Consider the following 27,571-nt stretch of genomic DNA (forward strand, 5'->3'; position numbering starts at 1 on the left):
GGACACTGGTCAGCCACATGCCAAAAAGATGAAACTGGATCACTATGTCATACCACAAGCAAGAGTTAATTGAAAATGGATTAATGACCTAGATATTAGAGCCAAGGCCATAAATTGAATTGAAGAAAATAGTGGCAGAGCTCTCCAGGATATTGACTTTAGAGACATCTTCAATGCTCCAACTGCACTGGCAAAGAAAACCAAATCAAAAATAAACAAACTGGACTCATCAACATAAAAAGTTCCTTCACTGGGAAAGGAATTATAGTTGAAGCGGTAACATCAGCTCAGGAAGTCATGTTGGCAGTATCGACAAGAATTGCTTCAAGAGTCATTTAGTCAAACACTGCAAATTCACAGCCAATTTCTACTTCAGTTGAAATTTTTCTGCTTTAAGCCTCTGGTGTCAAGTGATCTGTGGTCTAGAGTAGACCTCTCCCAGCAGAGACAAAAGACAGGATTGTAAATACCTATAACTACGTACAGGTCAGGTTTGATTACCTGATCTTTACAAGATGGTTTCTCTCTTCCTGTTACCAGTTTGTACTTTCTCATCCTCAGACCTAAAAGACAGTATGGAACATAGTATAATAAATAAGAAAATAATGAAGGGGCTGAGCTATATTATAGCGGGTAGAGTGTCTGCCTAACACGTGGTCGACCTAGGTTTGAGCCCCAGCATCCCATATGGTCCCTCAAGCACCACCAGGGGTAATTCTTGAGTGCAGAGCCAGGAGTAACCCTTGAGAACTGCCGGGTGTGACCCAAAAAAGCCAAAATTTAAAAAGCAATAAAAAAAAAGAGGACACATAAGTTAATATTTGAATTTGGAGTAAAGGCCTCAGCTTTATTCTCTTCATGTGAATTGCCATAGTACAAGACACCATACTAGTGAAAACTCACACACACACACACACACACACACACACACACACACACACACCCCTAATTTTACTTGAATCCCAAGGTCTGCAATATTGTATTCTAGCCATCTTTGCTATAGATTTGAATGTCTGGGATATGACTCTGATGTTACTAGAAGTTACTGCAACTGCTGTTGCCAGTGTTAAGTGACAGAGAAAACAATTTTGTTTCATTTTAATGATCTGTTATTTTCAATGGTTTTGGTTTCAGAAAATTAAAGTGGTGCTCCCATCCACTCCCCACCCCTACCATTTGCCCTACTGACAACCTCTTGCATCATGGTGATAGATTTGTTGAACCTACTTTGACTCATCATTATCACCCAAATTCAATTCTTCATATTAAGATTCACTCTTTGTGCTGTACATTCTGTGGGTTTTTGACAGTGTCTGAATATGTGTTACATAGATAAAGATATATGTTTATATACATACATATATAAACCTTTAGAATATACTATGGGCTGTAGCAATAGCACAGCGGCTAGGGTGTTTGTCTTGCATGCAGCCGACCCGGCTGACCTGGGTTCGATTCCTCTGCCTCTCTCAGAGAGCCCGGCAAGCTACCAAAAGTATCTCACCCGCACGGCAAAGCCTGCAAACTACCCGTGACGTATTCAATATGCCAAACACAGTAACAACAAGTCTCACAATGAAGACATTAATGGTGCCCACTCGAGCAAATTGATGAACAACGGGAGGACAGTGTCAGTGCTACCAAATATACTATAAAGGAAATTCACTGCTCTAAAAATTTCCTGTGCTCCATATTTCAGAGTCTCCTTCTTAACCATTGATCTTACTCCCTCTATAGCTTTTCTCTTCCAAATATCTGTAGCTGTAACTATAATGCATGTACCCTTTTCAGGTTGGTTTCTTTCACAACAATATACACTTAAGTGTCCTTCATGTCTTTTCATGACTCACTGACTCCGTAGCTCTGAATAATATTTTATTACCTAGCTCGGGACTGGGGAAACCTTTTTCTGCTAAGGGCCATTCAGTGTTTCTAATATCTTTCACAGGCCATACAATAGAGGCAGATGAGCCACAGGAAGCCACTGAGAAGCATACATGTCTGTCCTGCTCTGTAGCAGGGCCAGACAAAATGATTTCCCAGTCTTTACATGGCATGCAGGCTGGATTTTCCTCACCCCTGGCCTAAATATACCACAACTTTTGTTTGTTTTTTCACCTGCTGAAGACAATGTTGTGTGTCCTAGTCTTAATAACAATAAACATGCTGGGGCTGGAGCGATAACAGAGAAGGTAGGGCATATGCCTTACACGCGGTCAACCCTGGTTCAATTCCCAGCATCTCAGATGGTCCCCCAAGAACCGCCAGAAGTATTTCCTGAGTGCATGAGCCAGGAGTAACTCCTGTGCATGGCAGGGTGTGGCCCAAAAAGCAAACAAACAAACAAAAAAGAATAAACATGTTAAATGTATTTTCAATTAATTTAAAACAACTATGCACACCTATGTTTATTGTAGCACTATTTTCAATATCCCAAATCTGGAACTAATCCAAATATCCATTGACAGATTAGTAGATAAAGAAGTTATAGTATATAAACACAATGGAGTACTACTTAGCTCTAAGATAAAATTCTACCCTTTAATACAACTTCAGAGCTAGAGGGTGCTGTGGACAGCAAAATAAAAGACAGAAAGTAGGACAAATGATGGATGAGGTCACTCATATGAAGAAATTAAGCAAAGGAATGGACAACAGAAAATGTAAATAAACCCTTGGACTCTAGCAAAAGAATTGAGGTTACCAAACTGAGGGTTCACAGTGAAAGATCAAGGGACAGAAAAGAACAGGTTAGAAATATTAACACTACTACACCAATATATTACTTTTAAAAAGAAATCAAAAGCTTCCAAAAATAGCATAAGAGATGGTTTCTCAAGGAATTCAAATGCACAGCTGGAGTTGATTTACACTGTACTAATTTGTAGAATTCTCAAGAGCCTCCTGCTGTCTTTTGAAGACAGCAGGGATATCTTAGAAAAAGTACTAAAATCAGTTGGATTTCACATTTCTCACTGAGAAAATAACACACTTTATCTTACTGAGCATCAATTTAATTGGGCATTTAAGATCACTTTTCTAAAAATCAGTGTCCTCATCTATTTGAAGAAAATAAATAAAATTAATGAAAAAGCTAATAGTCAGCTGGCTCATCTGGCAAAACAAAAAGAAACAGAGCAAATAAATCTGATTTTGACAAGTTTAGTCCAGTGCCACCATGACTTAAGTGCTTTGGTCTTCTATAGAAAAAGAATACTTTCCTATTTTAGCTCCATTGTCAACATATGCTCCATCACAACATATGCTATGGAGGATCTATTTGTCTCAACTGACAAGTTAAAATGTGAATATCATACATGCATATGTTGTATATGTATAAATATAGTTGAAGATTTTTAAGCAAAGGCAGAACAATGAATAGGACATGATCCTGTTTATTAATTACATTTATGTTTTCAGATCTATACCTGTATAACAAAGATTATCTCTGGGAAGACTTTTGAGATGAAAAGGAAGCAAATGAAACAGGAAGCTGGGGGTATGAATCAGTGGTTGGGTGTATGCCTTGAATATGTGAAGTCCTGGCTTTGATTCCTGACAGGTCAATGAAAGTTCCTAAAATGACTTCTCTAAAAATTTTATACCCTATTTCATAATTACATTTCATTTTTTTTCAAGGAAAGTAAAATTTATTCTAATGTCCAAAAAGAGATAAGGAAGGTAAGAGAAAAAGTATTGGGAAGAAGAAGAAAACTATACATTGTCCATGTCTTCTTACCAGATACTTCTTTTTTCCTCAGAAACACTAGAGATTATAAGAAGTAGAAATTTTGAGTTAGTCTATAAAAACAGAAATATAATTTTTTACAGAATTTTTATATAGTTCAATAAGTGGGCTGGATAGATAGTACAGGAAATAAGAGATTACTAAGAGATTTGCTTTGCACATGACTGCAGTGACCCCCTGGTCAAATCCCTAGTATCACATTTGGTCCCTCAAGCATTGCCAGAGATAACTCCTAATCACCAAGCCAGGAATAGCCCATGAGCACAGTAAGTAAGGCCCAACGCCCAATATCAATAAGAATAATAAATCAAGAATGAATCAATAATTTTATAGTATGGTCAGTATGCCTATGCTAATTACATTTATATAAATACAAGGATTATAATAATTGACAAGTGAAATGTTTAGCAATCCACATAAAGAAAATAAAGCTGAGGCCTTCACTCCAAATTCAAATATTAACTGAAAATGGATCATGGACCTCAACATTAACACTAAAACTATAAAGCTCCAAGAACAAAACGCAAAAGAATTTTTAATGATATTGATTTGGCAATGATTTCTGAGATATTGCACCAAAATCACAGGCAACAAAAGAAAGAATAGGTCGATTGGACTATTTTAAAATTTTAAATGTTTGGGATTGGAATGATAGCACAGCAGGTAGGGAGTTTACCTTGCATGCGGCTGACCTGGGTTCGATTCCCAGCATCCCATATGGTCCCCTGAGCACCATCAGGAGTAATTTCTGAATTCATGAGCCAGCAGTAACCCCTGTGCATTGCTGGGTGTGACCCAAAAATTTTTTAAAAATAAAAAAAAATTTAAAATGTTTGTGCATAAAAAGATCTTGTCAGCAGAGTGAAAGGGCAACTAGAAAATAGTAAAGCCATATTTGTAAATCCTATATAAGGATATGTAAGAAGTCTTAGAACTCAACAATGATAACAACAACAAACCATGTGACTTAAAAATAAGCACAGGTCTTAATTATTTCTTCAAAGAAAAAAAACTCAAAAGAATTTCAGTATCACTAATCATCAGGAAAATAAAAAAATCAATCTGAAAATACCACTTTAAATCCCTGATAAAGACTTTATTTTAAACAGGTATACACACACACACACACACACACACACACACACACACACACACACACACGCATAGCTGCAGGATTATGGAAAAATTCAAATCTTTGTACATTGTTGATGGGAAGATAAAATAATGCTGATGGGAAAAGTATGGTGGTTCCTCAAGAAAGAAAGTTTATATTATTTTTACAACCCTGCAGCTCTACTTCTGGACATACAACCTAAAGAACTGAAAACAGTACTTCAAAATAGACAACTGTGGGGGCCGGAGCAATAGCACAGCTGGTAGGGCGTTTGCTTTGCACGTGGCCAACCTGGTTCGATCCCCAGCATCCCATATGGTCCTCCAAGCACCAGCAGGAGTAATTCCTGAGTGCAGAGCCAGGAATAACCCCTGAGCATCGCTGAGTGTGACACAAAAAGCAAAAAAAAATATATATATAGACAACTGTATCTGTGTTCATCGCAGAATTATTCACAGTAGCTAGAGGATGTAAGATGGTGAATTAGTTAGAGTTCTCTCCAAAGAAATGGAACCAAAGTGGGGAGAGAGCAAGCAAGAGGTGGGGGGGGAGGGGCGGCAGACTGGCTCCTATAATATGAAGATTCACAAGTTCAAAATCATCAAAGCAAATCAGACGGAAACCCAGGAGGAGTTGGTGCTGCAGTCCACATCCAAATGCAATCTTTAATCAGAATTACCTCTTTTTCTTTGAAGACCAATGGTAGGAGGAGATTAATCAAACATTACGGAGGTCAATCTGCTTTGTTCAAAGGACACTTATTTAAATATAAACCTAAACTTTGAAAAAATATACATAGGAATATCTTAAATAAGGGCCAGAGATAGTACAAAGGGCACAGTTCTTGCCTTGCATTTGGCAAACTCAGGTTCAATCCTCAGCAGCTCATATGGTCCCCCAAGCACTGCCAGGAGTGATCCCTAAGCTTAGAACCAGTAGTAAGACCTAAGCATGACCAAAAGTTCTCCACCACCAAAAAAAAAAAAAAAATATATATATATATATATATTTGGCTGGAGCGATAGCACAGCAGGTAAGGCGTTTACCTTACACGCAGCCAACATGGCTGACCCGAGTTCGATTCCTCCGCCCCTCTCGGAGAGCCTGGCAAGCTACTGAGAGTATCTCGTCGGCACAGCAGAGCCTGGCAAGCTCCCCGTGACGTATTCGATATGCCAGACACAGTAACAACAAAATCTCCAATGGAGACGTTACTGGGCCTGATCGAGCAAATCGATGAACAACGGGAGGGCCTTTACCTTTACCTTTTATGGTGGTCTAGGTAAGTGGCCACAAAAAAATTAATATTATTGATAGAAACAAGCCAAATATTTATCAACAGATGGATAAACAAAATGACATACACACAAAATGAAATATTACTCAACCCTCAGAGGTCCTGAAATTCTGACACATGAAACAATATGGATGAATCTTGCAGACAATAAATAAGCCATCAGTAAAAGAACAGATCCTATAAAATTCCACTTGAATGAGATTGAATTCATGGTCAGATTTATAGTCAGAAAATAGAATGGTAGTTGCCAGAGATTGAGAAGGATATAAACAGTTGTTTAATAAATACGGAATTCAGTTTGATAAAAAAGTTCCAGCAGTTGTGACAATTTGCATAATAATGTGAATGCACAAAATGTCACTGAATTTAGAGGTGGTTAAAATGGCAAATTTCATGTTGTCACTTCCTATACAAGGAATGAATTGTTACATATATAAATATTGACCATATATGTTAAATGGTTTATGTCTACGTTCTCATGTAATACCTATTGATATACACATCTTATAGTTAACAAAGTCTTCTAGAAAGAGCTAAGTTGCTTAAGGTACACTACTAAGAAGCAGGTTTGGAATTAACATCTTCATAGTTTGACTCCAGACTCTGAGTCCTTAGTGTGTTATGTTAAAAAGAGTGATTACATGAAGGCAATGGGAATTTTAAAAAGCAGCATATTTTTCAAATGACCTTTTAACTGGATTTAACATGTTAAAAGTTAAAGAATGAATTTCCCCAAAAGATGTCAAAACCAGATTAGGTGTGATTAATAACAGGACACCTATAAGAGTAGTTCTTAATTGAAAACCACAGTATCTCCGGAAATAAGACAAGAAACCAGGATGCTCAAGAAATATGAGAAGTGGGGCTGGAGCGATATCACAGCTGGTATGGCATTTGCCTTGCACGCGGCAGACCCGGGTTTGATTCCCAGCATCCCATATGGTACCCCGAGCATTCGCCAGGAGTAATTCCTGAGTGCATGAGCCAGGAGTAACCCCTGTGCATCACCAGGTGTGACCCAAAGTGAAAAAGAAAGAAAGAAAGAAAGAAAGAAAGAAAGAAAGAAAGAAAGAAAGAAAGAAAGAAAGAAAGATTCGTATCTGCTGTGCCTTTGGCCAGACCCCAAAAACTTGGGGCAAAGTTTACCAAGAGAGTAAACGGTCAAAAGTTAGGTATGTGGGAAACACACCCACAAACCACCTCCGGCTCAGCTATATAATTGGAGGCATGGCCTCTCTGGTTCCTGATTGAACTGCTTAATGGCCATGATCCCAGAGACTCAGAAACAAATCTCGAAACCCAGTGGCTTTTGGCAGAAATGCGTCCGATCCCTGCAGTAGGTTACCAGTGCTGAGCCAACCCAGGTGGAAATAGGTTTCGTGCCTTGGCCTATTTCCCCCCGCGGCCCAGTGACTGCCATTCCACAGAGGCCACTGGACAGTCAGGTTTGGGCCCCCAGTGACAAGACACGCAGGGCCTCACGGGATGGGGGTGGAGCCAGTCCTGTCCTCCCCAACACAACGAGACCCCAAGTCATCTCCCACGAACACCCTTTCTGGCTCCTGATCAAGCTGCTTAACGGCCATGATCCCAGAGACTCAGAAACAAATCTTGAAACCCAGTGGCTTTTGGCAGAAGTGCATCTGGACCACACAGTACAATACTGTCGCCGGGCCACCCCAGGGAGGAAAGGGTGTTGTCACTCCGCCAGCTCCCCCTTGGTAGCTTGGTGGCCATCATCCTCCAGAGGCCATTGGACAGTCAGGCTTGGGTCCACAGTGACATAACTTGTTGGGCCTCACGGGATGTGGGGGGAGCCGGGCCTGTCCTCCCCACCCCTAGACCCCAAGTCATTGCCCACGAACGGCCTCTCTGGCTCCTGACCAAGCTGCTTAATGGCCTTGATCCCAGAGACTCAGAAATAAATCTTGAAACCCAGCGGCTTTTGGCAGAAATGCGTCCACCACACAGTAGGTTACTGTCGCCGGGCCACCCCAGGGGGGGAAGGGTGTTGTCCCTCCGCCTGCTCCCCCTTGGCGGCTCAGTGGCCATCATCCTCCAGAGGCCATTGGACAGTCAGGTCTGGGCCTGCAGTGGCGAAACTTGTTGGGCCTCACAGGATGGGGGTGGAGCCGGTCTTGGTCTCCCCACCGCAATGAGACCCCAAGTTATCGCCCACGAATGGCCTCTCTGGCTCCTGATCAAGCTGCTCAATGGCCATGATCCCAGAGACTCAGGAGCAAATCTCTAAACCATTGGTTTTTGGCAGAAATGCCTCCAGATTTAAGTGTTAAAATTTCAGAATTTCAAAATCACATGGTCCTACTGCAGTCACGTGACGTCATATTATTCATAACCAGCAATAGAACACAAATTGTCTACTGTTGTCTTTTCAGCAGATCTGAATGTTGGGGTAAAATCTCAAATAATAATGGTGGGTCTGGTGTCGAAATATTGAATGTGATCAAAGTAGAGAGAGAGTAATGTGGAAATCATCTGCCCCACAGGTAGGGGATGGGTGTGGGATGGGGGTATACTGGGGTTTTTGGTGATGGAGAATGGGTACTGGTGAAGGTACGGGTGTTTCATTGCATGACTGAGACTTAGACCCAAAAGCTTTGTAACTGCTCTCACGGTGATTCAATAAATAAAATTATAAAAAATGAAAAAAAAAATATGAGTAGAATATTTACTTGGTACCTGCTCTATTTTTCCACAAGCCTGAAAACACTTCATTGTTTCCCAATTTTTTTAATTTAAAAAAATCTATTTAAAACATTGAGATTAAAATATGAATGGTCTCATTTATTAAATGATTTTTTAAATCTATATCTGTGAGAGGATTCTTGGAGGAGGAGAAAAATATAATCCTAACTTTTAACAAATGTTTTCTCCAGAGATGGTAATAAATTGAGAAGAAAGCGGATAAATAAAGAGGAATTGGTTACTTTTGACTCATAGAGTCTGTTTCAGTTTTTCCAAAGAGAATCATTCGATAGACTTTCACTGAATATCCACAATAAGGCCAGGAACTAACATGTCTCTATTCCTCCTTTCTATACTGATGCAAACTGCCCAGACAACAACGTTATTGGGTCTAGTTTCTGATCTCTCCAGGGAATTTTTTTTATTCCTGAGGCACTGTGATTTACAATACTGCTAATGATGGTTTCGTATGTACTTAAGTCCAATAACATATGACGTCACGTGACTGCACCATCACCACTGTACCCATCACCAGTGTACCCATCTCCCTCTTCCAAGGCTGAATAATTATAATTATAGTTGTAATTATCTGCTCGTTCCCTCTACCCTCAGAAGCCCTTCAACCCCCTTAGTTTTGCAGATCAAAAATTTACCAACATGTTTCCCCCACTGTTCCCTCCACTTCAAACAATCCACTTTCTTCACACTTCTTGATTACTACCACCACAATCACGAAGAGCAGCTGTCCTACACCTAAAACAAAAAAGACTGGTAGTAAAGGCTTTGCTCTGGAGTCACAGTGACCTGCAAATGTGTTATTCACTGCATTTGTAACCTTGGGCGATTTTTAAAACTGTCTGAGGCCCTGCCTCCTCAACAACAGAAACTCAAGTCCAGGAGAGAGAGAGAGAGAGAGAGAGAGAGAGAGAGAGAGAGAGAGAGAGAGAGAGAGAGAGAGAGAGAGAAAGAGGCAGAGAGAGAAAGAGAGAGAGAGAATTTCTATTTAAAAAAATAGAAACTAACCTACATATAGTAACTGCTAGGCTTACCTAAACTGAGACATATAAAGCACTTAAAATGTAAGCTATGAATCAACTGGTGAAAAGTGTTAGCTAAATGTACCAAATAACCTTGTACCAAATAACCTTCTACAAGCAACAGACTATCCTAGGAGTGATGGGATAAAAAAAAAAAATGAAACAAAAAAAACGTTTATCCAAGAGAAAAGGGATCTTAGTGATCAATTTACAAATGACATGACAGCACGATGTGTGGTCTGAAATCATGCAGGTGGTCACTGACAATACCAGGGCCAGACCCGAGTTCTCTGACACAGCTCAATGCCCTTATCTCTGAAATAACTCCGGTCTCAGGTGCTTATTTCAGGTTTTACCTACTTCAATCATTATAAATTACAAATTCGTGAATCTCAGTATTGTCTCAGAGGGTAAGACAAAAACAATTCTGCACACACACTGTGTGTATGGAGGCAGGGAGGGAGAAAACAATCTGCCCATGTCAAAGATTTCAGGAAAGGGGCTGGAGCGATAGCACAGCGGGTAGAGCATTTACCTTGCACGCGCCCAACCCAGGTTCAATTCCTAGCATCCCATATGGTCCCCTGAGCACCGCCAGGGGTGATTCCTGAGTGCAGAACCAGGAGTAACCCCTGAGCATCGCCGGATATGACTCAAAAAGAACCAAAAAAAAAAAAGATTTCAGGAAAAAGGCCCCTTTTTGAAAACAGACACACAGAAAACCCAGAGTGGCAGACCACTTCAACAAAGGTCCAAATCACCACCACAGAGAGGAAAGAGTGAGGCTCAGATTCACCGCTCAGACCTGCCCATACAGTCTACAAGGCTGAAGGGAATGTCACAGAATCAATCAAGCACAAGGGCAGGTACGCTGGGCAGGAGATGGAGCCTCAACTGTAGAGATGGAGCATTCCAGAAATATCCGCCCTGTGTATCTCTGTCAGTTGAGCTCACTGTCCCCTCATCAAGCTACCTCCCAAACCTCTCTTTCCCATCAGCATCTCTGTGATATCTTCACCGACCCTACCCTCTCACCTGAACACTATTTTAGCCATCGTTTCTGTTTTCAAATCCTGAAATACAGCGGGGAGGAGACAGCTCAGAGGAGACGAACACGTGCTCTGCATGCTGGTGCTCAGGGTTGATTTCCAGGACCACATGGTCCTCCAGAAGCTCCTGAGATTTACCTGGCCCACGTGAGCACTGAGTAGGAAAAGGCCAGAGGCCCGCGGGTGTGGTCCCAAAAGAAAGAAAACAAACAATAAAAGCACTCCTAGGTATATACCAGAATCATCCACAAGCATAAATAGGTAGCAATCAGAACACTATTTTTCTAGACTGCAGAATTATGAATGCAATTACAAGAGTATTGATGCAATTTTCTGTCGTGTGTTTACTATGTTTTTTAACACTCATTAGAGAACATTGGACCGCCACTATGGAAAGAACATATTTGTGTTACAACTGCAATCAAAAGGAAGTTCAACAGCAATCGCCAATATAATTCATGTTTAAATAAGTTCACAGTAAACGTGGTATTAGCGGAAGCAAGTTTTGTTACTGCTGATTAAACCGAATAATTTCCCCAGTCTTCTACCGAAAACAGTGAGCAAGAGAAGATAAATACTGGGTTTGCCCAGAAAGAAAAATAGAATACAAAAGTTTCGGGAGGGTCAATTTTGAAGTCAGGAAAGGCTTACAACATTATCTGCTAAATTTCCGTCTGATCCCGAGAAATGTTTACACAGCATACACTGATGCCCAAATCTTACATTCAGACGTTCGCAAAGCAGAAGAAAAGAAAACCCAGGGTCTGTGCGAGTCTGAGTTAGCAAGCGGTGTTTTCCTCCCCTAGATCTAGTAAAAGTCTAGTCAAAAGCGAAAAGACCCAGGATAGAGATCGCAGCCGGAGAAATCCGATAGTCAGCACGTATCCAAAACTTACCCAACTCCGTCTGTTTACTCAAGACTTTTCCCCCCACTTTGCCAGTTTTACATCAGACAGCGTCGGGCTTTTGTTGTTGCTGGTGCTGTTCCTTTGATCCCCGAGCCCCATGAAAATTAAACTGTTAGAGGAGATCGGGCACGAAGGAGGGAAAAGTTTCAAACTTGGATCCCTGGTAGCTTCTTTGGGGGGGTGGAAATGAACAAGTAATAAGTGGCTAGGAGGAGAGACGTGGGGGACGTGCTCAGCTGACGTCCGGTCCACCAAGCGGCTACACAGCGCAGCTGTCCAGATGTGCCTCTCCGGGTTCCCCCGCGGGGCAGGAGCCTGGGCGACCGCGGCAACCCAAAACTCCCGCTTATTGGTAGCCGTGGCTTCTGGCGGGCTGTCTATTGGCCAGTCGGCCCGTCATTCCAGCGAACTCGGGCCCGCCCCCACCCGCCGGGCCAGCTCGCTCCATCCTGGAAAAGAACCTGAAAACGCAGCGCTGGCGCTGATGTGGCACTTGGCTGCGGCAGCCTGGGGCCAGGGAGGGGCTCGGACCCGAGGAGGAGGGAGGGGCTGGGGGGCGTTTTTTCCACACCCAGGGTTTGCCCCTTGCCCTCGCCCCCCCGTTATGCCCCTCCTTTTAGGCAGTAGGGCTGGTTGCTTGCAGTGGGACGGCTGTGATCTGTTTGGGGGATGAAAAATCACGGGCGCGCCCAGCGATCGCTTAACTTCCCTGCAATTTCCGAGTAAAGGGGGTTCCGAAAGGCCCACACCCCCAAAGAACGTTCAAACCACGCCTCAGGACGCCAGTCTCCGCCACTTTGTCTGGGGGATGAAATGCAGAGTTAAAGAACCGACTCCTTCAAGAAGAGAATTAGTCTTTGGGGGAGGGGCACCTCCTCGTAAAAACCATCAATGTGATATTTTTGCAGAAAAGTCCAGTAATACTGGAGTGCTGTGGAAGACTGGATTTTGATGTTGTTGGGTGGTGAGAGTTGTGGTGGGAGAGAATTGTTGCTTGGTACTGTGACAATTTAGACACCAAACTACCAAACAGTGCTTTGGTAGTGAAAGGTTGATTGATTAGTTGATTAGTTTGTGGAGAGAAGGGGGATGGCAGATCAATCGCCACTATAATATAAAACATTGATGGAAAGGTATCTCATAAAATACTGAGACTGCAAGGGCTACACTCATTGGAAGACACACAAATGGAAAGAGTCAGGCATGCCCCAAATAATTTTGCATGCATTATCATATTTAATTTTTTAGAACCTAATGAAATACCTGTTGTAATTATCTCCATGTTCAGACGAGACTGCAAAGATAGAGAAACCAATGCGAACATGCCCCTGAGGTCTGTCTGCAATGTTGCATTCTGTGAACATATACATACCTGTGATTTGCCAGGAGTGGATGGCTTAGAATTTATTGTAAGTGTTTCTATCTCCTGATGTTCAGGGTTCTACCACACACAGCACGTCCAGTGGGTTGGTACATCTGTTGTCTATTGCTATGAAACATATTGTCCTAATAAAGTGATTTGAAACACCACTCATTTATTACAGCAAGGTTTTTGATGGTCAGGAATCTAGGCATGGCTGATCTGGATCCGTATTAAGGATCTCACGAGTAGTAATCAAGGTCCTCCAGGCTACATTCTCATCTGAAGACTTGACTGGGAGAAGAGGGAACAAGCGGGAGAACCTGTTTCTAGGTTCCCTTGTATTACTGAAGAATTTTTTTTTGATTTCAAGAAACTCAATGAGAAGAAAGAAAGAAAGAAAGAAAGAAAGAAAGAAAGAAAGGAAGGAAGGAAGGAAGGGAGGGGGGGAGGTACGGAGGGAGGGAGGAAGGGAGGTACGGAGAGTGGGAGGGAGGGAGGGAGGGAGGGAGGAAGGAAGGAAGGAAGGAAGGAAGGAAGGAAGGAAGGAAGGAAGGAAGGAAGGAAAGTTCTCATGATGGCGAGTTACAAAAATTTTCTTTTTCCTTCATTGACCCAGACATGGAACCAACAAACATTTGTTCCCTCTAGTCAAACAACCAGAAAAGAGGAGCTTAATAAGACTAAAAATATAGGCCACAACCACTTACTCCAAATGCCACAGAAAAAGAACCCACGCCAACAAAGGCTAAGAGTCTTAAGAGTCTATAATGAGGTGAAATGAAATGTTAGTTCTTTGATGTGATCAATAGAATAAGGTCAGAGGATAGTAAAAAAAGGTAAGGCACAGCCTACCCTACAGCCCAGCCCAGTCAGATCCCCAGTACTATCTCTATTCTCAGAGGGTACTCTTGAACACAGAGTTAGGAACAGCTGCTGAGCATCACCAGGTGTGTCCCCAAAACCCAAATCACCCCTGGGAAGAAAAAAGAAAACACTCGGGAACGGAGCCAGAAGCTAGAATCGGTTAAAGTGCATGATTTCTGTGTGGCTGACGGTTCTATTCCTAACAGTACATGGTCCCCCAGGTGTCATAGGGATAGCCCTGGCGACGCCCCCGCCAGCACCTCTAGTTACGGTTATGCAGGCCCCTGAACACACCTAAGGTGACCCAGGGAATTCCTGGTACTGTAGGGCCTGAGCAGCACCACATCTTCGGGTCCTTGCATTGAACTGTCAGTCTGGTTCAATGAGAATTTCCCAGGCATCCTGAGAACTCTATGGGTTCAAAACATAAAAATAGATGTAGAGAGGAATTTTTGCAATTTAAAAGAAAAAAGTATCCATAAAATTCTATCACAATCACAATCATCCTGTTGTTCGTCGATTGCCTCGAGCAGGCACCAGTAACGTCTCCTTTGTCCTAGCCCTGAGATTATAAAGTGTCATATTCAAGGCTCTTTCAGGGTTAGGAGAATGAGACCCATCATTGTTACTGGTATTTGGCATATTGGGTATGCCACGGGGAGTTTGCCAGATTCTGCCGTGTGGGCAGGTTACATTCAGTAGCCTGCCAGGTTGTCCAAAGTAAAAATGAGATAATAAGATCCGAGCAGGCTTGGAGATCTCAGCACTGAGACCCACATACCCCCATTCCTCTGCCGGTACCTTCATGCATGTGGAGAGTGGTCTCAGCATGCTTGTTATACATAGTGTAAAAGGTTGGATGCTTTCCAGAAAAATATTGTGATTTTATTTATATGGTTTGCTCAAGCGGACCCAATAACGTCTCCATTGGAGACTTTGTTGTTACTGTGTCTGGCATATCAAATACTCTCGGTAGCTTGCTGGGCTCTCCGAGAGGGGTGGAGGAATCGAACTCGGGTCGGCCATGTTGACTGCATGCAAGGCAGACGCCCTACCCGCTGTGCTATCGCTCCATGGTATCTTTGAAGAGACTAAATTATAAAAATGTTAAAATTAGAGGCTGCCATGATGCCAACCGGGCCAGACTTTTTTGGAAAACAATATGGCCATTCCTCAAAAAACTAGAAATTAAGCTTTCATCTGACCCAGCAATATCAACAATGCAGAAAAGCCATGTATATTTCTATGTTCATTGCGGCACTATTTATAATAGCCAGAATCTGGAAACAACCCAAGCACCAGAGAACAGATAACTTGATAAGGAAAATATGATACATCTATACAGTGGAATACTACACACCTACCAGGAAAATTGAAGTGATGAAATTTGCTTATAAATGAATGGTCATGGAGAGTATCATGCTGAGTGAAACGAGTCAGAAGGAGAGAGACAGGCAAAATGATTGTACTCATTTGTGCGGGGTTAAGAAACATAATATGAGACTAATACCCAAAGATAGTAGAAATGAGGGCCAGGAGGACTGACCCATGGTTTGAAGCTTATGACAAATGCATGTATGGGGAAAGGAGGGACAGTTAGGTTAGGAAAGAGACCACTGTGACAATGATGGTTGGAGATGATCACTCTAGACAAGAATTGAGTGCTGAAAGTATTCGTCAATTGCCTCGAGCAGGCCCCAGTAATGTCTCCTTCATCCTAGCCCTAAGATTTTTTAAAAAGTGCCATATTCAAGGTTCTTTCAGAGTTAGGAGAATGAGACCCATCATTGTTACTGGTATTTGGCATATTGGGTACGCCATGGAGAGTTTGCCAGACTCTGCCGTGTGGGCAGGTTACATTTCGGTAGCCTGCCAGTTTGTCCAAAGTAGGAATGAGATAATAAGATAATAATAAGTGCAGAAAGTAGGCAGAGAGATATATATGATAACCTTTTAATACTTGTATTGCAAACCATAATGCCCAAAATGAGAGCGCACACTTGCGAGCAAGAGAGCGAGCAAGAGAGAGAGAGAGAGAGAGAGAGAGAGAGAGAGAGAGAGAAAGAGAAAGGTGCCTGCAGACTGGAAGAGGGCAGGGTTGGGAGGGAAACTGGGGACATTGGTGGTGGGAAATGTACACTGGTGAAGGGAGAGGTGTGGGAGCATTGTATGACTGAAACCCAATCATAAACAACTTTGCAAATGTTTATCTCATGGTGATTCAATAAATAAAAGTCCAAACTACAACTGAAAAAAAATAGAGATGGGGGAAGGGAGGGAATTGAGTGTGACTCTCAAAGAGCAAATAAGGACTCTCTGTATTGATTGGGTGTTCTGAGTCTCCATGTTGTTGCAAAACTATATTTTCTCAAAACTAAGGGAACTGGTTAAAGAGTTAAAGAGCACAAGAAAGGTCTCTTGGTGTTTTTTTTTTTTTCACTTCTTCTTTTGCAGTACCAGAATTAAACCCAGAACCTCACTCATGCAAGGCTAGAGTTTTGTCCCTGGCCCCTTTTTACATTCAACTGAACATGCATCTAAAATTATTTCAGAATTAAAAAGTTAAATTAAAAAATATTTCTGGCTCCATTTCCTACCTCCTTCTGCATCATACACAACATAGTAAGTCAGTCTGGTCATTGAATACAGCTCTATCCAGAAAGGGAACATTACTTCTCAGCCCCTCTCTGGGTAATTTCTGGAAGAAAGAAGTGAAGGGTCACAATGAATATTTAAGTAGTTTTAAAATACAAAATTCTTCCCTAAACAGTTTTGGGCATGATGTTTTATCCTTTCCCTTATTGGCAAGACTAAGCCAGCTTGGTTGGTCTTCTGTGTCGATGTCAAGCTCACCAAAATGGTTATAGAATGTGAACTTAATTTTGGTACAGTGACCTGCATTCCTGTTATACTCATAGGTCTTAGTTCATAAGGATAATAAGGATTCAGTTGAGTACTTCTCAATTGAAACCTACAGGAGTTGTCGAGAACATAAGGGATCTGAACAACGGGAGGACAGTGCTACTGACAGTTCAGTGAAGATCATGTTCCAGCTGGTCCTCAAAAACATTTAGATTAACTGCGCCAGGTAGCCTGAAATGTTACAGGTGATAAACTTTCTCTTTAAAACCAAGACAGCATCTGTAAAATCATGAACACAATATTCTTAATATAAAGACAGATGTTAAGTCAGCTGGAGAAGTCAAAAGAGAAACTTAAATAAAAAGACACTTAGCATTCTAAGATCGATCCTTATGGATTATGAGAGCTGTTCATTGGTTGAATTTATAAACCTGAGCAGGGCTAAAAGTGGTTTTGAGATCAGTACTTCATGCAGTCTTACTGTTTGAAAACCTGTTGGTGGTAGTCTTAATGTTCTATAAAACCAGTTAAACAAATTTGGCCCCAGACAATTAATCACAGATTAATCACTTAATGGCTTATAGAATGCATACTTTTGGGGAAATACACTCCAAGTAAACATGATGAAATAAGGATGTGTTTGGGTGACAATTTTCCATGATTGTCTGATTTCTGCACATCTTATAAACAGAACTCTGGCAACTTTTGTTCCAGATTCTTTCATCAAAAATGTTCATTTAGAAAACACCTTGTAAAAATAAATTTGTTTCTTCTTTCATGGAAGAGCACCTTTCTGTTTACTAATAAATATAGCTTGTACTCCAGGGAAGAGATTAGAAAGGATTCTTATAGCCTGCTACAAAATATTAGAGTTTTATAGGCTCAGAAATCCACCATATGTTCAGTTATTAACTGGTTCTGATCTAGTAGAGTTGGGAGTTCTGGGACCCAGATTACATGCTGATACTCCAGATGCTGTTGTTGTGTATAAAGGAATATTTGTTGTCTCTGACTTAAGAGTTACATGTCCTAACACAGGATGATCTCACTTATATGGGGAATTTAGAATAACTGCGTGAGGAAATGCATAAAGGGAGAATGCCAAGACAACTCTTGGCCCCAGAGGTTGGGGAGGAGAAAAAAAGAAATCAAAAGAAAAAACAGATGGGAAACAACAGAGTTCAGGGATCAAGGGGATTCAAGACACATTGGAGATGTAAGGGAATTGTATAGCCAAATATCCAAACCATAGAGTCAACAACACTGAAATCATGAGAACCAAACTTCAGCAACCAAACTTCAACAACCAAACTTTAAAAGGTGTCTGTCAAGATGCAAATTAGTGGTAGGAAAGAGGTGGAAGGAAGTTGACACTGGTGGTTTGATCAATGCTGGAATAATCTATGTCCAAAGCTCAACTATAAAAACTTAATAATTCACAGTGTTTAAAAAAATTTTTTTCAATGTGCCACGTCCTTGGGAGGAACTGGAAGACATCGTGATAAATATAATAAGCCAGAAGAAGAAGGATGCACTGTAGTACTGTAGTACTATCTTCCCGTCGTTCATCAATTTGCTCGAGCGGGCACCAGTAACATCTCACAACAAATTATGAGACTTGTTGTTACTGTTTTTGGCATATCAAATAAGTCACAGGGAGCTTGCCAGGCTTTGCCATATGGGCAAGATACTCTACGTAGCTTGCCGGGTTCTCCGAGAGGGGCAGAGGAATTGAACCCGGGTCGGCCGCGTGCAAGGCAAATGCCCTACCCTCTGTGCTATCACTCCAAAAGAAGGCTAAACACGAATAATATCACTTATATGTGGTATTTAGAATAACTGGATGCGGGAATGCAATGTTTTAAAGGGTAGATGTCCTGAGCAACCTTGGCCCCAGAGTATAGATAGGGAGGAGAAGGCAATAAAGGGTGGAAGGGAGGGGAGAAGAGACAGACAAAAGCAGTGAGGGCCACATCCGGGGATTCAGGTACAAAGGTGGTGCTAAAGAATGACAGAGCCAGATATCCAAACCACAGAGAATAGAACACTGAAATCAAGAGAAACAAATTTAAGAGCTGAACTTAGAAAGATGCCCATCGAGAGGGTGGGCTGGGGATGGGGGCATATGGGAAGGAAACTGGGGACGTTGGTGAAGGGAAGTTGACACTAATGGTGGGATCAGTGCTGCAACATTGTGTGTATAAATCTCAACTATAAATAACTTTGAAAATCACAGTACTTCAATTTTAAAAGGATATGAAAAGTGTCCTAAAATTAGATTGTGGTAATATTTGCACAACTTTAAGACTTAAACTAAAAGCTGCTGATGTACTATAAGTAAGAGACTGCATGATATGTGAATTATGTCACAACAAAGATTTTAAAAATAGATAGGCAAAGATTACAAATATGAATATACATATGCTAGGTTAGATTTTAACACTGGAGCTCAGTTTTTTACTGTGAGCTTACATTTAAAATGTATTCTGAAGACTGTGGATATTTCTCAGTGGTTAGAGCACCTGCTTTGCACAGGTGATACCCCAAGTTTGATCCCTGACCCTACTCTACATTACTGAGTACTATACTTGGCAATGCCTAGTGCAATCCTTGGCACCACCACCAAAGATCACAGCACTGTAACCAAGTATGTGAGCATCATAGCCAGGGGTACACTAACACCGAAAGTGTGTGACCCTCAGGCACCACCACCACCACAACAAAATATATTTCTGGCCACAATGAACACAATGTAGAAATCATTAAGTGAAAGTCAGTACAACATATCCATGGTTTGTAAAATGGAAAAATTTGCTTCAACATAAACCCTGGTTCAAAATAATTCAATGACAATAATAAGTAACATTTCAATTGACTGATTACATATCAAAACTTGTGAGATGCAGGGAAAACTGTCTAGAACGAAACTGGTAGTTTTAAACACAGTTGGAAAATTCAAGAAGTACTGAAAAAAAATGGTGGAAGCATCCACCTCAAGAATGTAGCAACCAAATAACAAACTACACCCAAATAAAGTAGAAAGAAGGAAACAAAAAAATAAATGTAGTAGGTGTATGCATAGTTATGTGAAAAGATGTTCACCACAGGGAAAAAAACAGGACCTGTATTTTAAGTATGTATTCATAAATGTGTAAAAATGTTATCAACATTGGTCGTAGAAAACTTGCACTGGTGGAAAGATGGGTGTTCGATCATTGCATGACTGAAACTCAAACATGAAAGCTTTGGAACTGTATCTAACTGTGATTCAATTAAATAAATAAATAAATAAAACACTTTTGAACAAGAAAAAAATATGTTATCTCAGTAATACAGGAGTTGAGATTCTTTGCTTGCAGCAGATCACAGTTCTATCACCAGCACTGTGTATCACCACTGTTCTCTCCTGAGCACAGACCTAGGAATAGCCCCTGAGTACCACCCAATGTAACCGCAAAACCCAAAAACAAAACAAAAGCAAAGCACAAAACTGTTATCTTAGAAAGCTAGCGGTGGGATTATTTTACTGTCTACCACATACATTAGATCACTGTTTAGAGTTTTTTATGATGAGTATATGTTATTTTTTAGTTTTCTTTCTTTTGGGAGTGGGGGGGTCGTGTCACACCAATGGTACTCAGGGCTTACTCCTGGCTATGTGCTCAGAGATCACTCCTGAATCCCAGAGGGAATGCTTTCAGTTTTACACCACTAAGAATGATATTGGTGGGGAGTAGTGGTAGAGAGTATAGGGTTCGATCTCTGGCACCCCAAATGGTTTCCTAAGCCTCACCAGGAGTGATTCCTGAGCAAAGAGCCAGGAATAAGCCTGAGCAGAAGGAGTGATATATTACAGCTGGCAGGCCGTTTGCCTTGCACAGGATGAACCAGGATTCAATCCCCAGCATCTTATATAATCCTCTGAGCATCATCAGGAGTAATTCCTGAGTGCAGAGGCAGAAGTAACCCCTGATTATTTTCCAGTATGGCTCCCCCAAAAAACAAACAAACAAAAAAGGAGTAAACACAGTAAACACTGTATATAGCTGGGTGTGGCCAAAAAAGGTTAAAAAAAAAAGGAGTAATTCTGGCTGTGGGTTTGTTAAAGATATTAATATAGATATTACTATTTTGAGAAAGGTTCTTGGCACCCTTAATTGTTGAGGTTTTCTTTATTTATCATGAATTTATGAATTCATAAATTTATCATGATATTATCAAGTGATTTCCTGTATCAATATAATGGTATAATTTTTTTTCTTTTTTTGTAGGAGTACTGCTATTTATTCAGCCACTAATTAGCTGATTGAATTGTGCATGAACTCCACCTTACTTTTTTTTTTCTTTTTCCATTTTTTATAATTTTATTTATTGAATCACCGTGAGAGCAGTTACAAAGCTTTTGGGTCTAAGTCTCAGTCATACGATGAAACACCCGTACCTTCACCAGTTTCCATTCTCCACCACCAAAAATCCCAGTATACCCCCATCCCACACCCTCCCCCTGCCTGTGGGGCAGATGATTTCCACATTACTCTCTCTCTACTTTGATCACATTCACTATTTCGACACCAGACCCACCATTATTTAAGATTTTACCCCAACACTCAGATCTGCTGAAAAGGCAGCAGTAGACAATTTGTGTTCTATTGCTGGTTATGAATAACATATGATGTCGTGTGGCTGCAGTAGGGCCATGTGGTTTTGAAATTCTGAAATTTTAACACTTAAATCTGGAGGGATTTCTGCCAAAAGCCACTGGGTTTAGAGATCTGCTCCCGAGTCTCTGGGATCATGGCCATTGAGCAGCTTGATGAGGAGCCAAAGAGGCCGTTCGTGGGCGATGACTTGGGGTCTCATTGGGGTGGGGAAGACAGGCCCGGCTCCCCCCCCCCCCCATCCTGTGAGACCCAACAAGTTTCGTCACTGCGGGCCCAAGCCTGACTGTCCAATGGCCTCTGGAGAATGACAGCCACCAAGTCGCCAAGAGGGAGCAGGCGGAGGGACAGCACCCATTCCCCCCTGGGGTGGCCCGGCGACAGTAACCTACTGCAGGGTCCGGACACATTTCTGACAAAAGCTGCTGGGTTTCGAGATTTGTTTCTGAGTCTCTGGGATCAAGGCCGTTGAGCAGCTTGATGAGGAGCCAGAGAGGCCGTTTGTGGGCGATGACTTGGGGTCTCGTTGGGGTGGGGAGGACAAGCCCGGCTCCACCCTCATCCCGTGAGGCCCTGTGTGTCTCGTCACTGGAGGCCCAAATGTGACTATCCAGTGGCCTCAGACGGATGGCGGCCACTGGGCCGCCAGGGGAAGTAGGCCAAGGCACGAAACCTATTCCCACCTGGGTTGGCCCAGCACCAGTAGCCTACTGCAGAGACCAGACCATTTCTACCTAAAGCCACTGGGTTCTGAGATTCGTTTCTGAGTCTCTGGGATCATGTCCATTAAGCAGTTCAATCAGGAACCAAAGAGGCCTTGCCTCCAATTATATAGCTGAGCCGGAGGTGGTTCGTGGGTGTGTTTCTCACATACCTAACTTTTGGCCGTTTACTTTCTTGGTAAAACTTTGCCCCAAGTTTTTGGGGTCTGGCCAAAGGCACAGCAGCAATTTTGGGGTATCTGGAAGTCTGAAGGCGCCATGAGGCTGCTGATGCACTCGCCTCACAGGTACAGATTGACCTGCTGGCGGCACCATACCCCCTTATAATGGTATAATTTTTATCTTTCCTTTAGCACTTCAATAATTTAAAATTACAAAAAATTGCAAGAGAAAAGAATGTACATTCTTCATACATATTCTTCATTTGTGATCATTTTGCTTCTACACTTGTAGGACAGACTCCTATTTCTCACTAACACACACTGCATACAAATATATGTATTCTTCATAGATAATAATATTTTATAAACTCTTTAAAAGTGAATTTCATTATCCACTGATACGTCTTTGTTTATTTACTGAAAATAAATTTATTCTTCTCCATAATCCAGCACAGCTACAAAGATCAGAAAAAAATAACACGAACACAATGGTATTATGTAATCCAAAGATTCAAATTCTTCAACAAAGGATGAAGTCATAAAATTTGATTATAAACGAATGGACATGGAAAGCATCATGCTGAGTGAAATAAGTCAGAAGGAGAGAGATAGGTATAGATTACTTCTCAATTTCTCCTTCATCATAATTGGATGTTGGTGCATAGACAACAAAGATAGAAACTGCCAGCAGTGCGCCACATCTATTCAAGTGTAATCATTCGATTCAGGTCGTTAGGCATTCGAATGAATCAATGCTCATGGCCAAGTTCATGTTGACAAGGACCCCGACATCACCGACGCCTTTTTTGTCGCATGTTTCGAGGAACAGTTCTTCTCCAGTGTCGAAAACGGCGTGATGTGATTGATGCCTTCTTGTCTCGGTCAGACCAATGATGTCGTATTTGATCTTTCAAACTTGTACCATCAGGTCTCAATGGATGCATCCAATGCCAGCGTAACAAAATAGGAGACTTATACCCAAGAGTGGCCAAGATAAGTACCAGGAATTTTGCTCCATGGCTTGGAGGCCAGCCACACATGCTAGGGAAAAAAGGGAGCTCAGATAGAGAAGGGAGCACCAAAGAAAGGGTGTTGGGAGGATCCTCCCAGGATGGGAGAAGCATGCTGAAAGTAGACTATAGACCAAACATGATTGCCACTCAACGCCTCTCTTCAAACCACAACACCCAAAAGGAGAGAGAGAGAACAAAAGGGTATGCCCTGCCACAGAGGCAGGGGGTGATGGGGAGATGGGGGTTGGAGGGATACTGGGATCCGTGGTGGTGGAAAATGGGCACTGGTGGAGGAATGGGTACTTGATCATTGTATAACTGAAACCCAAGCACAAAAATTTGTAAGTCTATAACTGTACCTCATGGTGTTTCACTAATTAAAAAAATAATAAAATAATAAATAAAAAAGAAAGTACAGTCATTTTTGTCTTTCTTCATTTTGGCAGCCTAGTTCGGCCTTGAGATTTTATTAGCCTCTCCTTCCTCATTCTTCTTAATGCTGTTGTATTGGTGGCCCTTTCAGGGTCAAGGGAATGAGATCCATTGTATTTACTGATTTTGGCATATCGAGTACACCACAGATAGCTTGCCAGGCTCTGCCATGCAGGCGGGATACTCTCAGTAGCTTGCCAGGCTCTACGAGAGGGATAGAGGCTTTTAGGGCAACCTTTAATTGCCCTTGCAGGTGTTCCCCATGGTTCAAGCCATATTTGAACCCTATCAAATATGGTGTGGCAATCCTGGAAGATGGGTAATAAGTGTCTTATGATGTGACAGTCCGAAAAGCATCCTGGAGCATGGCAGTGGCTGGGTAGTGGAGGTAGTGGAGGTAGTGGAGGTCTGCTGGTGAGGTATTTATCTGGTACCTCCAGCTCTGGGCACATCTCTTAGATTCCACTATTCTTCCTGCATTAACATACACTTCAGAGACCTGGGCCCGACGAAAACAGGATGAGAATGCTATCCAGGTCTCCCAAAGAGGAATCAAAGAGCTATGCTTGGAGTATCATGCTTCATTCAAATGAGAGAAAGAATCTGGAGTTCCAACCTCCGTCGACAGTCAAGAATCAGGGACGCTGTCTCGTTTGCCAAGGCATCAAAAATCAGATGGGCTGGATATGTAATGAGATTTGGAGATGACCGCTGGGCTAGAGCCATTACTGACTGGATTCTACAAGACGTCAAAAGATTGCGTGGCCACCCACCTACGAGATGATCATACGTCTTTGTGGGAAGCTGGCCCTTTAACTGACCAAGGACCTACGTGCCTGTGCTATGTATGGTCATCTTGACCTACGGAACCACGAGGCAGGCACAGCCTGTGCTATGTATGGTCACCTTGATGTATGGTTATCCTGAGAGAACATCTGTCATGGCTGTCAGTAATAACAAGAAGTAACTACCTCGTGTCTGGTAGGTGATACGTATAAACTTTGTAAATCATATGGACATGACCCTTTGTGTAACCATGTCGTGTCTGGTACGAGATACGCATAAACCTTGTAATGCATGATATGTGAAAACAAACCTTCCTAACCATATATGGGCACGACGTTTTGTGTAGCTGCCTTACTAATGGAGATATACCCTCATTGCCCCCAATAAAGTCTGTCCCTTTTTCTCTCTGTTTCTAAGCTGCATTCTGTCTCTTGTGTCTTGTGTTCATTTGGTTGGTCCCTCCTTGCACCTACGTATCCTAGGGCCACCTCCACGGGCCAGAGAGTGGTTTGGTGCCCCCCACCACATCTTCATCAAGACCCTGAACAATTGGTTTGAGGCTCTTCATGTTCCTAGAACGAACAGATGCCATTGGGCTACACTAGCACGTGACAGGGACAAATGGAGACATTACTGGCGCCTGCTTGAGCAAATCAATGAGTAACGGGATGTCAAGTGATCAAGTGATTTTATTTTGCCTAACAAGCAGTGTGCAGGGGTCCCAGAACAGACTAGTGGTGTTCAGTCAATAGAATCAGATGTTTCAAAACTATTGCCAGGCTACATAGTTCTGTTTGGGTCCAGCAGTTCTGAGACCCACCAGCACCATGCCCAGCAATTATCTGGGCTCCCCCCCCACCATGGTACCCTGTGGTGCCAGAGTGTTCTGGCCCATACAAGATATATTTCTATGACCCTTAAGATACCTTTCTTACCCATAATTAATTTTTGAATGGCGCTTTATTTTAATTTTTCATCACTATAGATGCTATATTTGCTTTTGTCTTGTTTTACTTTCAAGAAGCATCCCAAACAGTGCTCAGGAGAGCCAGCAGTTTTTCCTGGTGATTCTTGGCCAGTGAGGCTGTCAGTTCAATGCAAATGTTAAGGAGCAAGTGAGGTGGGAGGGGCCAATAACCCAGACTTACAAATAGTCCCTCTTTTGTATATGCAGTCTAATTAGTCAGTCTCACACACCCTCATTTGCATAGGGTATACACAGTCCCATTGGTTCATCTCATAAATCTTCATTTGTATAGGATATATGCAACTTGATTGATATATATGATATATATGATATCATCATATCATGTATATGATATATATGATCAGGTCACTATTATAGGTTGTAATCTGGATGATGGAGATTGCTGCTATTGGGACTACTATTGAAGCTATTTTTGTTGCTGTTACTCATTCCATTAGAAGATTCCACACAGAGATTTCATATGTACACTGTAAGGAAATATAGAGCTCTAACATTGAAGATAGCTGGTAGTCAACGTGCTACGATTACTTGCTATCCATAAGAACCTGAAGTTTATTATATCCACTGCCACATATTTTGCTGACCACTCAGGAGATAATAGCTCTGAGGTAAGATGGATGATGTTCTCTCACAAGGCCTTACCAATAGCCCTGGGAAACTGGCTCTATGTGATGGCCGCTGATCTTTCAGGGACATGCATCAAGTCCCACACTGCACTTGGACATGAGCCTAACAGAGTTCCTCTCAAAATTCAGGGTGCACATTTTTGGTTTTGTTTTATCATTTTTGTTCTCATTTAAAAAAAAAAGAAACCCTTCCATTCACTGCTTTCACATCTGCCTATCTATCCTCACTGAGAACTTCCTCTCTTCACATCCTCTCTTCACATCTGGTCATCCTGTTTAACATGACATGGATTTTTTTTCAAGACAGCTCAAGCCCTTCCTCTCCCTTTTGAATCATATCTGCTTGGTGGCTGAATACTGCTACTTGCCAACCATTCTTTAGTCTTTGCCTCTACATACTATACTGTATACTTGTACCTGTGACACCTCATGATGCCCTCTACATGACATAGTCAACCCTTCTGCTCTGAGCTCTACAGTGAGCTTCCAGGGTCCTTTAGCTCTTCTTTTCAATCAGTCTGCAAGGGCTCATAGCCCTGAGATGAGAAAATCCAACTTGTCCAAGACCAGGCTTATACTTTCCCTTTCACATTAAAAACTAACTTTGTTGTAATGATCCTTGTGAACTCTTTTTTGGGATACACACAGAATGGATGGCTCCCTGACTGTGACACAAGGGCCCGAGGATTTGTTGCTCCTTGAGCTCTACAGTGCTGGGGGTTACCTTCACGGTGCTCAAGGGCATCCAGAGATGCTCCCAGTGATGTTCAGGGGACCAGAAAGTGCTGGAGATGAAATCAGTATCAGCCATATGCAAATCACATGCCGTAAGCCCTGTACTAGCTCCTCAACTGGATGCCATACTTTAAACATAAAATTAACCAAAAAGCTCAAATAAGGCATGAAGGGTGATGGGAGTGTTCCACACTGGTCCTCTACAGAGTGGTGAATGAATCACACAGAAATCTGTCCTTAAGGAAACCCCAGGGGACGGAGGTGGGGGGCAGGCAGAGAAAGGCATGAACACTCTCCTTTAGGAATTATAATGGCATTGCTCATAGGAGGAACTATATCTATGCTACAGGGTACTAGAACAAAATCAACAAGTTTGCCTTGGGTGGAACTTTTCCACAAGGCAAATAAATGCAACTCAGGAAAAAAAAAAAACTTTTCTGGCAAGAGCCACAGGGGTTGTGGCAAGGTGAAGATTAATGGCTGGACAACAACAAAGTCAACT

The 27,571-nt window shown here is 42.0% G+C and overlaps 1 protein-coding gene across 1 annotated transcript in view; it reads right to left on the minus strand.

Annotated features, from left to right (window-relative positions):
• Nucleotides 1–12,106, minus strand: part of TMEM45A (transmembrane protein 45A) — a 123,001-nt gene extending 110,895 nt beyond the window's left edge. Inside the window, exon 1 of the mRNA XM_056109408.1 lies at nt 11,848–12,106. The gene's annotated coding sequence lies outside the window, so the exon portion shown is untranslated. The remainder of the gene's footprint in view (nt 1–11,847) is intronic.
• Between the last annotated feature and the right edge of the window lie 15,465 nt (nt 12,107–27,571).

The sequence above is a fragment of the Sorex fumeus genome, unplaced genomic scaffold (genome assembly GCF_029834395.1).
Source record: "Sorex fumeus unplaced genomic scaffold, SorFum_2.1 ptg000265l, whole genome shotgun sequence".
Lineage (NCBI taxonomy): Eukaryota > Metazoa > Chordata > Mammalia > Eulipotyphla > Soricidae > Sorex > Sorex fumeus.